Raw genomic sequence first — 12,494 nt, 5'->3', positions numbered from 1 at the left:
TTACCACCACACAGAATTTATGATTGCCCTATTGAACTTTTGTCCGGGGCTAAAATACCGTTCGGCCGCATCTACCCTTTGTCAGAGCCTGAACAAGCCACACTCAAGGAGTACATTGAGGAAAACTTAAAAAAAGGGTTCATCAGACACTCCACTTCGCCTGCCGGTGCTGGTATCTTTTTCGTTGAGAAAAAAGACCACTCTCTACGACCATGCATAGATTACAGGGAACTGAACAAGATTACGGTCAAAAATCGATATCCTCTTCCTCTGTTTCCTGAATTATTTCAACGCCTTCGTACTGCTCAAGTCTTCACTAAACTCGATCTTCGAGGAGCCTACAATCTAATCCGCATTCGTGAAGGAGATGAATGGAAGACTGCCTTCCGTACTAGATACGGTCACTTTGAATATCTCGTCATGCCATTTGGTCTCTGCAATGCCCCTGCCACGTTTCAACATTTTATCAATGATATTTTTAGAGACATTATAGACCAATTTGTAGTGGTTTACTTGGATGACATTCTTATCTTCTCCCAGTCTCTTTCGGAACATCGACAGCACGTTAAACGTGTTCTTTCTCGCCTCCGAACCCATGGTCTCTATGCCAAGCCTGAAAAATGTGACTTTGAAAGATCCTCAATCCACTTTCTGGGGTTCATCATCTCTGCAGGAGGTATAGCCATGGATCCCAAGAAAGTTTCTTCCATTATGGATTGGCCTGCTCCAAATGATCGTAAAGGAGTTCAACGTTTTGTTGGTTTCGCCAACTTTTATCGCAGGTTTATTAAGAACTTTTCAACTATTGTTGCTCCTCTCACTCGTTTAACAAAGACTAACTCCCCATTCGGCTGGAATGAAGAAGCTCAAGTAGCGTTTCAGAAACTCAAGGACAGATTTGTTTCAGCACCTATTCTATCTCACCCTGATCCTGCTTTGCCATTTGTGCTCGAGGTAGATGCTTCTGAAAATGCTATAGGAGCTATTTTGTCCCAAAGGAGAGACCCTGGTGCTATACTTCATCCTGTAGCTTTCTTCTCCCGCAAACTCTCCTCTGCGGAAAGAAATTATGATATTGCTGATCGTGAACTGTTATCCATTAAAGCAGCATTAGAGGAGTGGAGATATCTCTTGGAAGGAGCAAGTAATCCTATTTTAGTCCTGACTGATCACAAGAATTTAGAGTATCTCCGTTCTGCAAAACGACTCAGACCACGCCAAGCAAGATGGGCTTTGTTCTTCTCCAGATTCGATCTCCATATAACTTATCAACCTGGATCAAAAAATATTAAAGCTGACGCCTTATCCAGAATGTTCTCTGAAGATACTGTAGTCACTTGTCCTGAAACTATTCTGCCCTCCAGTTGTTTTCTGCTTCTTCAACCTGAACTACTTGAAACTATTAAAGAAGCTACTAAAGGATTAGGTCCCAACACGGATTCCAAGTTAACGATCAAGGAAGACATTCTTCTATACAAGGATAAGATTTTCGTTCCTGATCAAGTGAGGGGATCCGTCTTGAGTCTTTGCCATGATTCTGTGTTGTCCGGGCATTTTGGAGTCACAAAGACCCTTGAACTTTTACGGAGAAGTTTCTGGTGGCCTAATATGTATCTAGACTGTAAACGTTATGTAGCTTCCTGTCCTGTATGTGCCCGCTCCAAGACATGTAGAGAAAGGCCTTGGGGACTACTGAATCCTCTTCCCATCCCTTCCCGCCCTTGGAGCATGTTATCGGTAGATTTCATTGTCGAATTACCTACTTCAAAAGGCTTTAATTCCATCATGGTGGTTGTTGATCGTTTCACTAAAATGAGCCACTTCATTCCTATGAAGGGTACCCCAACGGCTTTACAAACTGCTGAGACATTTATCAAGGAAATAATACGTCTTCATGGTCTCCCTGATGATATTGTGTCCGATAGAGGAGTGCAATTCACTTCTAAACTCTGGAAAGAATTATGCAAGTGTCTGGACATTCATATGTCACTCTCTTCAGGTTATCATCCGCAGTCAAATGGCCAAACGGAAAGAACGAATCAGACCCTCGAACAATATCTCCGTTGTTTCTCTTCCGCCTCTCAGGAGGACTGGGTTCCTCTCCTTGCTACAGCTGAATTTGCATACAACAATTCTATTCATTCTGCAATTGAACAGTCTCCTTTCTTTGCTAACTACGGTTATAATCCTGTTGCTATACCTAATCTTCTTCCAGAAGTTTCAGTACCATCCCTTCAAGATAGGTTGTCTTTGCTGTCCAGGAATCATAAGACTATTGCCAAATTGCTGTCTCAAGCTCAGGCAAAGGCTAAGAAGAGTGCGGATAAACACAGGAGGTTGTCACCTCAATTCAATCCTGGGGATCTGGTGTGGTTATCCACAAATAATCTTAAATTACGGATTCCATCCAGAAAACTTGGGCCCCGGTTCATTGGCCCATATCCTGTTAAAAGAATAATTAATGATGTTGCTGTTGAACTAGATCTACCTAAAAGGTTCAAGATTCACCCAGTATTTCATGTATCCTGTTTAAAGAACCATGTTCAAGATTTGTTTTCCAGCCGCCAGTCTTCTCCTCCTCCTCCTATTATTATTGAGGGTTCTGAAGAATTTGAGGTTGAATCAATTCTTGATTCTAGGGTCAGATCAGGTCAAACATTTTATTTGGTTAAGTGGAAAGGATACGGGGTGGAAGAGAATTCCTGGGAACCTGTGTCGGGTATCCATGCTCCCCGGTTAATTAGGGAATTCCATGTGAGACATCCTGAAAAAGTAGGATCCAGAGGCACCCGGAGGTTGCCCATGGGGGAGGGGCAATGTTACCGTACTCAGCAGCGGGGCCTCCGTCCTGGGCGTCCTGTGTCCGCGCTTTCATTTATTCATTATGACTTCCGGGGACGCCGCTATGGAGTACGCATGCGCGCGCGCATGCGTCCATCTGTACGCGTCTGATGCGCATGTGCGTACGCGTCAATGCGCGTGCGCGAGTACGCGTCATCACACAATCTGGCGCCAGATTCAAATGCACTATTTAAGGAGGTCTGGTGGCAGCATTCAGTGCTGTTACTTCATTACAGCTTGTTTGTGTATCACTAGCGTTACTCTGTTCCTGATCTCTGGTATTGACCTCGGCTTGTTCCTGACTCCGATTACGCCCGTTTGCCGCCTGCCTCGACCTGTGCCTGTTTACCCGATTATGCCTGTTTACTGCCTGCCTCGACCTGTGCCTGTTTGCCCGTGTACTTCTGTCTGCCGCCTGCCTCGACCTGTGCTACGTTCCTGACTTCGCTTCCAAGTCTCTCACAGCGGACTCGGTTGTTCTCTCTGCCTCCGGTGGGGCAATCCCAGGGGCCGCGACCTGGTGGCTACCAGGCAGCTAAAGTAGTCCGTTGCCCGCTAGGGGTAGCGGCCCATCATCCCTTGCGGGGTGCTCTGGTGAAGACCCGTAGCCACTTAGACTCCGCGCCCTGGGAGAGCCCGCGTCTACCACTGGTGTCAGGGTCAACAGCCGTCTGTCCTCGTAACAGGTGAGCAGAGAGCAGAAATGTTTTTTTGCACACAATACCCAATTGCAATCATATGCTTTACATATATTTCACCTATATGTTCATCTGTATACTCTGAATGCAAACGTCTCACAGTGAAAGAAAGCATTCCCCTTTTCTGACCTCAAACACATCATAAATTTAGGGAGAAGATAAGTGCAGCTGTTTAGAGCAGTGCAGGAGGGTCATATTGCACAGCAATCACAGTGCCTGTGTTCCAAGCTGTCTGCAGAGTTACTGAGCTGTGCTTCTCAGCCAAAAGTTTCCCATTTGTTCACAACTACAACAGCCTATAATCAGCAGCACATTGCAGCCAGTAGTAGGCTCCACACATATCTGGCAGTGGCACCCATGTCCCCTTTCCCAACTACCTGTCCCTGCAAGGCTGGCTCCTAGTGATGGGTCGTTCGCGAACGAGCCGGCTCTAAGAGCCGGCTCTTTGCTGCGAACGACAAGAGCCGATGCCTCAGCCGCCCCACACAGCTCTGATTTGCTGTGTAATAAAGGGCGCTGGGGCATGCTGGGAGATGTAGTCCTCCTCTTGCAGCTTGTAGGAGTGTATGGGGCGGAGCAGAGCAGTAGCAGGAGGGATTGCCCCAGTCAGAGAAGCAGTCTGGAGTTGTCATGGAGAGGGGGGCGGGGCTTTTACTCCGATTCTGAGTGGTGTCTAGTGATATTTAATGAAGAGCCGATTCAGAGCCATAAGAGCCGGCTCTTTAATGGGAGCCGATTCAGAAGAGCCGATTCTCGGAGAAGAGCCGGAATTCCCATCACTACTGGCTCCCCTCCAACTGAGCGATCCATCTCCGCTCTGCTTCCAGGACCCCGGTGCCCGCTGAGAGAGGGGGGTGTGCTGCACCTGGCTCCACCTCTTTTGATCCGAATCTGTTCATTTTGATGATCTGGATGATTCGACTCACAAAAGAGATTCGGATCAAAGATCCGAATCGTTCATGATCCGGACAACACTACATTTTACTAGAGAAGCATTCGGGGGTGAAATGAAATGACTAGCAGGACAGGACTTTCCCTGCGGCGAACAGAGAAGGGGAGGGGGTGGACACACAGAGAAGGGGAGATGGTGGACTTAGACAGGCAGGGAGTGGACAGAATCAGCAACTTTATTTCGCCAAGCACGACTGGGTCGTGCCCGGAATTGGGCTTGGGACGTACAGGGTACTGATACACTATATACAGTGTTTACAGATACAGGACTGGACAAGCAGTAGGAACAGAACATTATACAGAATACATAACATTTATGCAGAGGGAGGCAATTTGGCATAAATTACAATACAAAAAACAACCGAAAGGTACGCTTGAACTGGAGCGCCGTCTATGTGCGGAGTGCTTCAGAGCGTCATGGTATTGTGGGGTGGGGATGGGCACTCCCATGGAGAGAGTTCAGGAGGTTGACAGCAGAGGGAAAGAAGCTGTTCTTATGTCTTGAGGTCCTGGTGTAGATGGATTGGAACCGGAGCTTCCAGCTCGAGGGGAGCTGATTAAAGAAGCGGTAGCCTGGGTGTGATGGGTCGTTGGCGATCTTTAATGCTCTGGTGTTCAGCCTGGAGTGGTAGAGGAGGTCCAGAGTGGGAAGGGATCTCCCGATGATCCTCTCCGCAGATTTGATGACCCTCTGCAGTTTGAGCTTGTCGCTGGCGGAGGAGCTGGCGTACCAGACCAGGATGGACGAGCATAGGACGGATTCGATCGTGGCTGAGTAGAAATTTGTCAGGAGTTTTTGGGCCATGCCGAACTTTTTCAGTTGGCGGAGAAAGAAAAGTCTCTGTTGGGCTTCCCTCTGTGTTGAGGCAGTGTTGGTGTTCCACCCAGTGCAGTTTCTAGGCTAAAATGCACCCAGGGCGAGGGTGTAAAAATTGCGCCCCCCCCAGCAAGGTATGGGTACCCGCAGCATAGGTTAGCCAGGTCTAGTTGCACTTAGTATAGGTCCCCCCCAGTATAGGTAGCCAAGAATAGGTACCCCAGTATAGGTAGCCAGGCATAGGTGAGCCAGTATAGTTGCCCCCGCTATAGGTTAGCCAGGTAGGTGCCTCCAGTATAGGTAGCCAGTATAGTTGCCCCCAGTATAGGTTAGATAGGCAGGCGCCCCCGGTATAAGTTAGATAGGTAGGTGCCCCAGTACAGGTTAGCTAGGTGGGTGCCTCTAATATAGGTAGCCAGAATAGTTGCCCCCGGCTTAGGTTAGATAGGTAGGTGCCCCCAGTATAGGTTATTTAGGTAGGTGCCTGCAATATAGGTAGCCAGTATAGTGGCCACCTGTATAGGCTAGCTAGGTAGGTGCCCCCAATACAGGTTAAATAAGTGCCCCCAGTATAGGTTAGATAGGTAGCTGCCCCCCAGTATAGGTTAGATTAGGTAGCTGCCCCCCAGTGTAGGTTAGATTAGGTAGCTGCCCCCCCAGTGTAGGTTAGATAGGTAGCTGCCCCCCAGCGTAGGTTAGATTAGGTAGGTGCCCCCCAGCGTAGGTTAGATTAGGTAGCTGCCCCCTCAGTATAGATTAGATAGGTAGCTTCCCCCCAGTGTAGGTTAGATAGGTAGCTGCCCCCCAGTGTAGGTTAGATAGGTAGCTGCCCCCCAGTGTAGGTTAGATAGGTAGCTGCCCCCCAGTGTAGGTTAGATAGGTAGCTGCCCCCCAGTGTAGGTTAGATAGGTAGCTGCCCCCCAGTGTAGGTTAGATAGGTAGCTGCCCCCCAGTGAAGGTTAGATTAGGTAGCTGCCCCCCAGTGTAGGTTAGATTAGGTAGCTGCCCCCCAGTGTAGGTTAGATTAGGTAGGTGCCCCCCAGTATAGGTTAGATTAGGTAGGTGCCCCCCAGTGTATGCTAGATTAGGTAGGTGCCCCCCAGTATAGGTTAGATAGGTAGCTGCCCCCCAGTAGAGGTTAGATTAGGTAGGTGCCCCCCAGCGTAGGTTAGATTAGGTAGGTGCCCCCCAGTATAGGTTAGATTAGGTAGGTGCCCCCCAGTGTATGTTAGATTAGGTAGGTGCCCCCCAGTATAGGTTAGATAGGTAGCTGCCCCCCAGTATAGGTTAGATTAAGTAGGTGCCCCCCAGCGTAGGTTAGATTAGGTAGGTGCCCCCAGGATAGGTTAGATAGCTAGCTGTCCCCTATATTGGAGGGGGGAGCCAGAGCCGCGGGGAGGACAGCCCGACCTCTCCCTCCCTCTCCTCTCCCGGGCGCCCTCCGTGCTCCCCCCTCAGATGCAGAGCGAGCAGCCGGGAAGCGCTGTTTGCAACTCACCTGCCTGGCTCCAAGCGCTGCTCTCTCGCCGCTGGTCTGTCTCTTCTCTCTGCATACATGCTGATACACGCGGCTTCCGGCTAAACAGGAAGCCGCGTGTATCAGCATGTATGCAGAGAGAAGAGACAGACCAGCGGCGAGAGAGCAGCGCTTGGAGCCAGGCAGGTGAGTTGCAAACAGCGCTTCCCGGCTGCTCGCTCTGCATCTGAGGGGGGAACACGGAGGGCGCCCGGGAGAGGAGAGGGAGGGAGAGGTCGGGCTGCCCTCCCCGCGGCTCCGGCTCCCCCCTCCATTATAGCGCCCCCCTCCTAACAGCGCCCCGGGCGGCGGCACGCCCCGCACGGGGGTAGAAACGGCCCTGGTTCCACCTTAGGTCATTGGAGATAGTTGTGCCTAGTAGGCGGAAACTGGGGACTCTTTCCACTTCCATGCCATCAATGTGGATTGGAGGCGGTGTAGAGGCGCGCCTCCTGAAATCAACGATCATCTCCACCGACAGAAGGGAGGATGGACGAGCAGAGAGCAGAAATGTTTTTTTGCACACAATACCCACATGTTGCAATCATTATGCTTTACATATATTTCATCTATATGTTCATCTGTATACACTTTGAATGCAAACGGCGCACAGTGAAAGAAAGCATTCCCAGAAGTGAAGTGCAGCTGTTTAAAGCAGTGCAGGAGGATCATATTGCACAGCAATCACAGTGTCTGTCATTCTTGCCCAGCACGCTGTTTGCAAAGTTACTGAGCTGTGCTTCTGAGACAAGTTTCCCATTTGTTCACACCTACGGAACAGACAGCCTATAATGAGCATGAGCAGCACATTGCAGCCAGTATGTGTGCTCTACACATATCTGGCAGTGGCACCCATGTCCCCTCTCTCTCATGTACCTGTCCCTGCAAGGCTGGCTCCCCTCCAACAGAGCGATCCATCTCTGCTCTGTTTCGAGGACCCCGCTGCCCGCTGAGAGGGGGGCGTGCCGCTCCTGGCCCCGCCCCCTTTGTGACCCGAATCACTCATTTTGATGATTTGGATGATTCGACTCACGAAAAAGATTTGGATCAAAGATCCGAATCGTTCATGATCCGGACAACACTAGATTAAATTAGTGAAAATCACTCAAGTTTTATAATTTTTTAACATAAGCAAGCAAATGCACCAGATTCCTCATAAGTGTACATGACATTTATTGCCACTATATGCAAACATGTACACATCTCTAGCCCTGGTCATAAGACCACAGCCAAATGCACCCTATTTTTGATATGTTGTGCTCTTTTAAGCTCTTACTACTTACCAGTCTTACCTATTTGAACTTTTAGATGAAGACTCCTTTATGCTTCCCCATAATGCAGCTAAAAAAGAAAAAAGGAATCATAAATGATCCTCAACACCCTTGTTCAATCTGCATACGTATATTTAATATATGCGTGCGCGTGCATGCACACACATATCTCTCTAGTGTTTCCCCTAAAGTAAGACATCCCCTGAGAATAAGCCCTAGCACGAATTTCTAGCATGCTTGACATATAAGACATCCCCGAATGTAAGCCCTAGGAGCAGCCCACATGACACCAGCAAGTCATGCCATACAAAGCCTGGATACAGGAGAGCAGCAGTAAAATGCGAGTTCTACAGTCCTTTATGTGTGTAAGGCAATTTGTGTTTTTGTTGGAGCCAGCCCTCCTGATCTGTCGTTATAAGCATCAGCAGCACTTCACCTCTTCCCAGGACACACAGCGTATCCTATCATAGCTCTGAGGAGCCTGACAGAGTTCTCTACCTCCAGGAAATACTCTTAAGGTCCGTACACACGCCGGACTGGAGGCAACGACGGGTCCGTCATCACCTCCCGCTGGCTGGGCGTTCCAGCGACAGTCCGGGGTGTGTACAGTCTGTCTGCAGACTGATACGGCTGTTTCTGAGCGATCCGCCCGGCGGATCGCTCAGAAACAGCCGTATCAGTCCACCGACAGACTGTACACACGCCGGACTGTCTGCTGAAAACCCGCCCAGCGGGAGGTGACGACAGGCCCGGCGTTGCCTGCAGTCCGGCGTGTGTACGGACCTTAACCCACATGATCAGCAGAATCAATTTCTTGTGAGAGCCAATACCTGCAAACCACAAGCTCTGTGCATGCTGCTTGTGTTTCAGCACGGCAGGCAGTATACACATTTTGTATATTATTATTATTATTATTATTTAGTATTTATATAGCGCCGACACATATTACGCAGCGCTGTACAGTGTATATATATATATATATATATATATATATATATATATATATATATATATATATATATATATATATATATATATATATATATATATATATATATATATATATATATATATATATATATCTTATCACTAACTGTCCCTCAAAGGAGCTCACAATCTAATCCCTACCATTGCCATATGTCTATATTATGTAGTGTAAGTACTGTAGTCTAGGGCCAATTTTAGGGGGAGCCAATTAACTTATCTGTATGTTTTTGGAATGTGGGAGGAAACCGGAGTGCCCGGAGGAAACCCACGCAGACACAGAGAGAACATACAAACTCTTTGCAGATAGTGCCCTGGCTGGGATTCGAACCAGGGACCCAGCGCTGCAAGGCGAGAGAGCTAACCACTACGCCACCGTGCTGCCCATATATGAAAACTACCAGTGTTTCCCCCAAAAATTAATACAGTGTCTTATTTTCAGGGAAACACATATACACCTATATCACCAATGGCTGCATCCCCCGATAATGCACAGCGCTGCCCTTCTTAAGCATGATATATAGATTTTTTTAATTTTTTTTTAAGTATACCCAAGGCAGTAGATGCTTACCTAAGAAGAGGAAAGCCTCTGGATCCATAGAGGCTACCCACCTCATGCTGGCCCCCACCCTTGCCATGCAGACCCCCAAAACATATCCAACAATAGGTTGTCGGATACGATTACGTGGCCGCACTCTCCATGCACCAGTGCAGCCATACTGTGCGAGAAAGGCCGTGCCTGAGCATAAAGCTAAAAAAAAAAACACTTGTATACAAATGGCTCTTACCATACTCGCACAGGCGCAGATCGGCACGGCTCTCCCATGAAGAGTAGCGTGGGCACAAACTTCAAGCCAGTCCCGGGCAGTAATCTGGAGGAGGGCGTGGGAAGCCTCTGGAGGATTCAGAGGCTTTTTTCTTAAGATTTTTTTTTTTTTTATGCCAACTTGAGGTCTAGGGGTGGGACGAATCCACAATTTTTTCGAATCCGAATCCGAATCTGAAAAGGTTCTCGAATATCTCGAACCTTTCGAATCCCGAATCTAACGAATCCTGCACATAAGAATTGTGCGATCCGTGGTATAGTTGCCCGCAGTATAGGTAGCGAGGTAAAGGTGCCTTCAGTATAGCTAGCTAGGTATGGGTGCCTTCAATATTGGTAGCTTTCAGTATAGGTAGCAAGGTATAGGGGCCTGCAGTATAGGTAGAAAGGTATATGGGCCTTCAGTATAGGTAGCAGGGTATATGGGCCTTCAGTATAGGTAGCAGGGTATATGGGTCTTCAGTATAGGTAACAGGGTATATAGAGGCCTTAATTATAGGTAGGTATGTAGGTAGGTATAGGGGCCTTTAGGTAGGTAAAGGGACCTTCAGTATAGGTAGCAGGGTATAGGGCCTTAAGTATAGGTAGGTATGTAGGTAGGTATAGGGGCCTTTAGGTAGGTAGGTATAGGGGCCTTTAGGTAGGTAGGTAGGTAGGTAGGTAGGTACGTATAGGGGGCCTTTAGGTAGGTATAGAGGCCTGTAGGTAGGTAGGTATAATGGCCAGTAGGCAGGTAGGTATAGTGTCCTGTAGGTAGGTAGGTAGTTAAAGGGACCTTCAGTATAGGTAGCAGGGTATAGGGCCTTAAGTATAGGTAGGTAGGTATAGGGGCCTTTAGGTAGGTAGGTAGGTATAGGGGCCTTTAGGTAGGTAGGTAGGTATAGGGGCCTTTAGGTAGGTATAGGGGCCTTTAGGTAGGTAGGTAGGTATAGGGGCCTTTAGGTAGGTAGGCACGTATAGGGGCCTTTAGGTAGGTATAGGGGCCTTTAGGTAGGTAGGTAGGTACATATAGGGGGCCTTTAGGTAGGTATAGGGGCCTGTAGGTAGGTAGGTATAGTGGCCGGTAGGTACGTATAGGGGGCCTTTAGGTAGGTATAGGGGTAGATAGGTAGGTAGGTAGGTGTCGCTCCCCCCCGTGCCTCCTCCCCCCCCCCCAGTGCCTCCTCCGCTCACCCCCACGGCCTCCTCCGTCCCCCGTGCCTCCTCGCTCACCCCTGCATAAGTATCAACTCACCTGTCCAGTGGAGCGCAGAGCGGCAGACCTCGTCATTACTTCTCGGTTCCCTCTAGTGGCCGGACCGGCTTTTACTGATGACGTCATTGTAAAAGCCGTCACTAGAGGGAACCAGGAAGTGAGCGAGAGGTCTGCCGCTCTGCGCTCCACTGGACAGGTGAGTTGATACAATGTATGCGGGCGGGCGGAGGAGGCGCGCGGCGGGTGGAGGAGACGCGGGGGGGGGGGGGGGGTGTCGGAGGAGGACGAGTGCGAGCGGCGGATGCGCGGCGATGCAGCGTCGGGATTCGGCGGATTCGCAAAGTGGAAAATGGCGTCGGGATTCTAATCCACGAATCTCGAATATTTCCCAATATTCGAGGGATTCGTGGATTCGCCGGATTAGTCGTCCCATCCCTAAAGTCTGAATTAAGACTGGGATATCAATAGAGTTTGTGTGTATAAAGGGTGGTATGCCCAATTCTTCAGGAAAAAAATTTAGAGGTGAAAGCTAGTTAACCTACAAGTAGGGAGAACATATAGACCTTACTGTATGTAGAGGAGTGTCCTCAGGACTACATTGCAAGAGTGTAATCAGCATGCCACTGTACTGGGCTCATTGTGATATTTTTAACCCAAAATAATCTTAACCCATTCGCGTTCCGTCGTTTTCACGTGAGAAATGTTCACCTCCCATTCATTAGCCTATAACTTTATCACTACTTATCACAATGGACTGATCTATATCTTGTTTTTTCCGCCACCAATTAGGCTTTCTTTGGGGGGTACATTTTGCTAAGAGCCACTTTACTGTAAATGCATTTTAACAGGAAGAATAAGAAAAAAATGGAAAAATTCATTATTTCTCAGTTTTCAGCCATTATAGTTTTAAAATAATACATGCCTCCATAATTAAAACTCACGTATTGTATTTGCCCATATGTCCCGGTTGTTACACCGTTAAAATTATGTCCCTATCACAATGTATGGCGACAATATTTTATTTGGAAATAAAGGTGCATTTTTTCCATTTTGCATCTATCACTATTTACAAGTTTAAAATAAAAAAAAATATAGAAATATTTCATCTTTACATTGATATTTAAAAAGTTTAGACCCTTAGGTAAATATTTACATTTTTTTTGTTTTTTTTTATTGTAATGGGTTTTTTTTATAGTAAACATTTTATTTGGGTAGTTTTGGGAGGGTGGGAGGTAAACAATAGATTTATAATGTAAATGTGTGTTAATTATTTTTTTTTTTTTTTTCAGGTGTAGTATTACTTTTTGGCCACAAGATGGCGGCCATGAGTTTGTTTACATGACATCACTCTAAGCGTAGCACGCGCTTAGAGTGACGCATCGGAAAGGAGACAGCCAG

The sequence above is a fragment of the Hyperolius riggenbachi genome, chromosome 2 (genome assembly GCF_040937935.1).
Source record: "Hyperolius riggenbachi isolate aHypRig1 chromosome 2, aHypRig1.pri, whole genome shotgun sequence".
In the NCBI taxonomy this organism is placed as follows: Eukaryota; Metazoa; Chordata; class Amphibia; order Anura; family Hyperoliidae; genus Hyperolius; species Hyperolius riggenbachi.
Note: the sequence above shows the minus strand (reverse complement) of the source record.